At 34.7% G+C, this 6,247-nt stretch overlaps 1 long non-coding RNA gene across 1 annotated transcript; it reads right to left on the reverse strand.

The window, feature by feature from the left end:
- Window positions 1-2,755: 2,755 nt before the first annotated feature.
- On the reverse strand, window positions 2,756-4,194 carry LOC112501932. Its single transcript, XR_003067585.1, has 2 exons — window positions 3,395-4,194; window positions 2,756-3,298 (listed from the first exon to the last, which is right to left on the reverse strand). It is a non-coding gene; the product is annotated as an uncharacterized LOC112501932 (long non-coding RNA).
- Window positions 4,195-6,247: the final 2,053 nt, after the last annotated feature.

Raw genomic sequence — 6,247 nt, forward strand, 5'->3', positions numbered from 1 at the left:
GGTTGATCAAAATATTATTTCTTTAAAGCACAATGATCAGATAAAAATTTGATCAAGAAATTTGGCTTTAAGCACAATTAACGAAAGAATAATGCGACAACAATTCGATTATTCAGTATATACGAGAGAAATGAATGAAGATCTATAAGAATAAGTTTACAGATTCTGATATTCAAGAAAAATGAATGTATATGAATCAATGTAAAAAAAATATCAGAAAACAAAATTCAATACAAACGAGTGTATTATCACCGAAAAAGATTTTCATATAAGAGACGTGATAATAACAGTTTGAAGAATAGCTGAAACAGGTATTGGAGTTATGTACGATGAGAAATTACACAAGTAAAATCTCAGGAAGTACCTGTTCAGAGAATGTACTCGTTTTAGAAAACATTTCCATTTCCGAAAACATTTATTAAAAAATTCTAGAGACTCCCCCTAGAAAACAGATTTAAGTAATGATTCAGTTAAGCTCAAAAAATTAAAAAATTTGAAGAAAACATTTTAAGTACGATTTCTAAATTGAGTGTTTAGAAACCACACACGGTAAAGCACGGGTCCTGAACTGAAATGTTCAGAAGCCTCGTTTGGAATAGATTACAAGTCCCCCTGCATTGGTGTATCACTGAAATGATATTCTGATCAGCACAAAATTGACACACCTGCAAAACCAGATTAAGTAGATTTTGGTACCTAAACGAACTTGGGTCCTATTTTGTTAGTATCAGGTTGGGGTATGTTGTAATTACCAAACCATTTATTTCTATAAGGTATTTTCTTTTCAGCACTATTAACAGGATGGTTATATACAAAATATGACTCATGCCAGTTATTATAATCATACATGTTCTTACCTTTCCAGTTGTTCTGATAACTGTTACCTCCATGCCACCTGTTGAACCTTTTGTTATTGACAAAATTATTGGTTCTACATGTTGAGCACATAATCCTTCTCTTGCTAAGATTGATCAGATCATTAGTGGATTTCACAWTGCAAGGAAGATTGTTAGTAACAACAGGTGTATGAGATAAAACATATTCAGACTTATTGACCCAAATGCTTTTAATCTTTGAAGAATAATTGGGTGATCCAATGACATATCCTTGATAATTCTGATTAAAACGAGAATAGTTCTTAGAAACATTAGATTTAGTACTACTTGAATAACTGTTCGAATAGGAACAATTATAAAAGCTGGTTTTACACTGTGATTGAGAACCAGTTGGGCTTTTAGCACACGAAAAGTCTTTGATTTTTTGTAAAAGCTGGTCTCTTTCAACAGCAACTAAATCATGTTTCTTTTTCAGTTCAGTTCTCATGTTCAATTCAGTTTCAAGGTTTGTCTTTAGATCAGGCAATTTCTTTGAAGTATCCAAAAACTTACTTTCTAATTCCTTCTTTGACTTTTCAAAAAATTTCCGTTGTTTCTCAAATTTCTTTCTCTCTTCGTCTGAACTTCCCTTCTCATTTTCTAAAGCAATGTCAAGCCATTTCTTTTTCTCTGTAAGCTCTTTGGCAATTGCAGCATTTTTCTTGACAGTGTTTTTCTTTTCAAGAATAAACACTCTCTTCTCTTCATCTAATTCTTTCCTTTTTCTGAACAATGCTGTCTGACAATTCCAAATTCTTTCTTTGACATWCTTCTTCATACTCTTTCTTCTCTTTATCAAACTTGGATCGTTCCAAGATGATAAGTTGTTCAAAATCTGAAATTTGATTTAAAGGAAATTTAGCATTCAGCTCAAGAGAATTAATCTTATTTTCATAAGATTCACGTTCAGTACAAAGTCTTATTTCTATTTCAGAAAATCTTTTCTTCTCTTTTTCAAAAACTAATTTTTCAGTATTCAGACTTTGTTCAGACTCCAAAACTTTTCCTTTCTCTATCTCCAGTAAATTCTTTAATTCAATCAAATCAATCTCATATTTATGAATTTTCTCAGTAAAGTCCTCAGTCTCTGTATTTTTTCTCCCAAAATAGTTCCTCTCAGCATTTAGTTCATTTTGAACTTTTTGGAGTTTAATGGTCAATCTATCTATTCCGATATATGGATAGATGTATGATCCAGCATGCCCATTTGTGAAATAAAAAACCAAATTCCATTCTTGAACAAATCTTTATTAGACGTACTCCATTTTTTTTTATCTCTTTCTCACATTCTATTCTGACATCATCCAAAGATTTTTTAAGTTTATTAATCTGATACTTGGATTCATTCTCAACTCTTTCTAATATTTCTTTATGCTCCTGATTCAAAATTTTAATACTTTTCTCAATAGCATAATTCATAACTTTATAGTTCACAATGCTCTTTTCCAGCTCAACAATCTTCTCTCTCATCTCCTTTAGAATATCTGTCATTTAAAAAAAAATTGATCAATTATAAGATCTATGCAGTTAAATCAGTAAAAGAAATTAGGAACAATTAAGTTCAAAAAGAATACCAGAAAAACACAAAAACTGATGAGAATACAGAAAATCGACAAAAAAACTGTCAAAAATCAGTAAAAACAGTCAAAACTGTTGAAAACAGTTAAAAACTGTTAAAAACAGTCAAAGACAGTTTAAACTGATGAAAAACAGTTTACGCGACAGAAAACAATTCAAAGATTCTCAAACAGTTTAAAACACAAACAGATAAACGAAATGATCAAAAAAAAAACAATCTAAACAAAAATTAAAACTCAAAACCAAAAACACAACAAATATAAGTCCAAGATGAAAATAAATGTCCAAGTGCAAAACAATTATTCAAGACCAAAAACTGATTCTAGCCCAAATCAAATAGCCAACAACCGTAGCAACTTTTCACTATACAAATGTGAAACTTTAAAAAAAAATTAAATTGTTCTATCTGCTCTCGAGTTGCAACTTCTATCCAAAAGTCCACTTGAAAATTGCAACTTCACAATCCAATCAACCCGTCCTTTATAAACTTGCAACAAAATGAACCTCTGCTTTCCACTCTGTATGCTCTTCACCCTCGTTTGCTTGTTACCAGCACTGCTCGTTTGATCAACAGATGCTAGTGATTTCTGAGCCATGCCTCCAATTTTTTGTATAAACCTCTCCTTAGCTGATACTTTCCAGCCACACTGTCAATCACAATTATTCAACCTCACAAGAACATGAGAATCATATGAATCCCAATTATCTTGTGCCTTGACCAATGAATCAAAACAACAGCTTCAAAACTGCACTAGTTCAATAAGCAGCTTCAAGTCTGTTTTAAAACAGTCAAGACTACACACTAAATCGCTCTTAAACAGCTCAAAACTAACAGTAACCACACACTGCATGATCAAGAAAATAGATCACCAAACAGACTCCAATAACAAACATAGAACCTGTGCAAGAAATTAAATATGTGTATGGCTTGTATAATAAACCTGTGATTAAATCATCCAACCAATCACCAAGACTGCATTCACCAAGGCTGTCACAACTAGAGATTATTGTCCACTGTCTACTAATGCATTCACCAAGGCTGTCACAATTACAACTGTGATGGCAGATTTTAGTTTAGAAACCAACCACTTTCTGAAATGTGGCTTTCATGATCAAGCATGGGAGGTGTTTGTGCTTTGTTGCTGTTGCTTAAGGTTTCCACTAGCCTGGTAAATCAGATTGAGAAACTTTGCCACAGCCTGTGTGTCCTAGCCTTCTGTTTAAGTCTGCAACTGATAGAAGATGTCGAGGTGATTCAGAACACAAATAAACCAATTTCTGTTTGACAGCAGTTTGTTTGATAACTGAAACAAACAGATGCTGTTTTAAGCTACCAAGTGCTTGAATGAATGCAAAATCAAGCAACCAAGACAGTGGCTGAATAAAGTTCAAAAATGGAATGTGAGCAGTTTCAAAGAGTAGCAGAAACCACAAACTGCCCTTAGAACCTGTTGGCCAGATTCTATTCAAACCGGCTGTCCAAACTCTTGTCCAAACAGATTCTATTCAAACCTTTCACCAGACTCTATTCAAATTCTCCACAGTTAGAAGAATGCCTTCAGTTGGGTCAATGACATCAATGGAGAATGCAAAAGCTCCAAGTCTCAACAATTCAGTTTAAAACTGCTTAAAGCTGTACTAAATCGCCTGAAACAAAAGCTTTAAAGTCACTTAAAATCAATTGTCTCAATTAAGAAGAAGCTGAGTCAATATCCAAATGAGATGAATCTGTCAAAACAATTGAGTCAAATGAAACAGCAAACAATTTAATCTAAGAGAACCTGATTGAATAAGCGATTTCACCTTGAATCCTTGAAACAAGCGATTTAATCCTTGAAACAGTCAAAGTGATGTAAACAATGACTGATTTACACAGTCCACTAAACAGTCTCTAAACAGCTCACTAAACATTCTTTATACAAACAGCGGTAAATCGTTCAACACAAGGAAGAAAATGCTCAACAGACTATACTTAAATCGCTTAAAGCAAGTCAAAGCATGGTCTTAAATTGCTTATGATGAAACTGTAAATCACTCACAATGAGGCTGTAAATCATTCAAGAACCAACCTAAACTGCTCAAGCTTAATAGTCTTTGAATACTCTCAAGTCTGCTCAACACATTATCCTAATACAGTCAACACACAGCTTGAGATTTACACTTCACAAATACAAACCAGATGACCTTGTGCGATTTAGGAACTTCCTTGAGCGAATAATTGAAAAAATTATGAAACCTTACCTTCTGATATGAAAAATTTTAACAGAGAAACCTGTGTAGCTTGTAATACAGTAATAATACGGGAACTGTTCAACTGCCTTCGCTCACAATCCTTGAAGCTTAAAAGAAAATCATATGAAAATCCCTTTTGACACAAACACCAGATGAGTAACAATACAGGAACTATGATTCAGATTTGAAATGTAAAAGACGAATCATTGATTGATTGCTACCGTTTTGAAATTCATACAATGGAATAACATCGGACAAAAATTCTTGAATTTGGCTAAGGAAATGAACGATTTACCTTTAGTTCAGACAACCTTCAATCGATTTAACACAAAGTCTGGTCAAGAGTTGTGCGAATCCGGTCACTAGTCTGGTCAAGAGTTGTGTGAATCCGGACACTTATCCGCTCACGATATGTACGATTTAGGCCCTGTTTGTTTTTCTAAAAAATCACTTAATTGCCTCTTAAGTCTGACCGATTCAGACCTAGAGGAATTAAGTGCGTTTGTTTTTTTATAAATTAAGTGCTGAAAATGTCTCATTTTCTCTGAATCGGTTAGATGCAAATTTAGCTCTGAAAACCTCTTAATTTGATTTCTCCATCGCTGTTGCTGGAATCATTCCCCTTCTGTTTGTTAATCGACTCTCCAATCGACTTCTCCTTCTCGGCTGCTGCTTCCTTCCCTCTTCTGCTGCTTCCAATCGACAGCCCCTGCGGCTCGATTTCTTCCTCCCGGCTGCTTGATGACAGCCCCTTTTGCTGTCCACTTTCGATTTCGCGTCGCCTTCGCCTACTGCTCTCGCTCCCTCTCCATCGCTCAACAGGATTGCTCTCTCCGTCGCCTACTGYTGTCGCTCAACCTCTCCATCGCTCAACAGGATTCGCTCATCTCCATCGCTTCATGTACTGCTCTCGATCTCTCTCTCAATCGCTCAACAGGATTCGTCAATATCTCCATCGCGTCGCCTACTACCTCTCGATCTCTCGATTTAAGGTATCAATCTCGATCTCTCAAGCTCTCTATCTCTCGATTTTATTTCTCTTGCTTGGTTAATTTCTGTAATGCGGGTTTAGGGTTTACCTCCTATAAGGGTTTTTGTATGTAAACCCCACGGTCCTATAAGGGGTTTTTTTTTATTTGGTCTGTTAATCCTATAGAGTATCGTGTGTGTGAGCATCGTGTGTTTATAAAACAGGATTCATGTATTGACTGGACTATGTTTATAAAACAATTGACGAACCAGTTGGTGAAGGGGACTTTACAGAGTAGAAAAAAGAGGGAGTTTGTACACAATAGAAAAAAAGGCAGTTTGGGACTTTACAGAGTATCTTTTGTGGGATTTCATGTTTTGTGGGATTTCATGTTTTGATCCTGATTGATTATCATTGCTTTAGGGAAAAACTATAATTTTGATGACATATTTTGGATGAAAAAACATTGATGAAAGAGGGAATGAATTATGTTGATGGATTGTTAAATTTATGCATTCAGCCATCCTTGCAGGTAGATTGAGGGAGTGTAGTTGCTGTATTTCTATTTTAATCGTAATGATTGGTAATAAGA

The sequence above is a fragment of the Cynara cardunculus genome, unplaced genomic scaffold (genome assembly GCF_001531365.2).
Source record: "Cynara cardunculus var. scolymus isolate 2C unplaced genomic scaffold, CcrdV1 Un_Scaffold_713, whole genome shotgun sequence".
Classification (NCBI taxonomy): domain Eukaryota; kingdom Viridiplantae; phylum Streptophyta; class Magnoliopsida; order Asterales; family Asteraceae; genus Cynara; species Cynara cardunculus.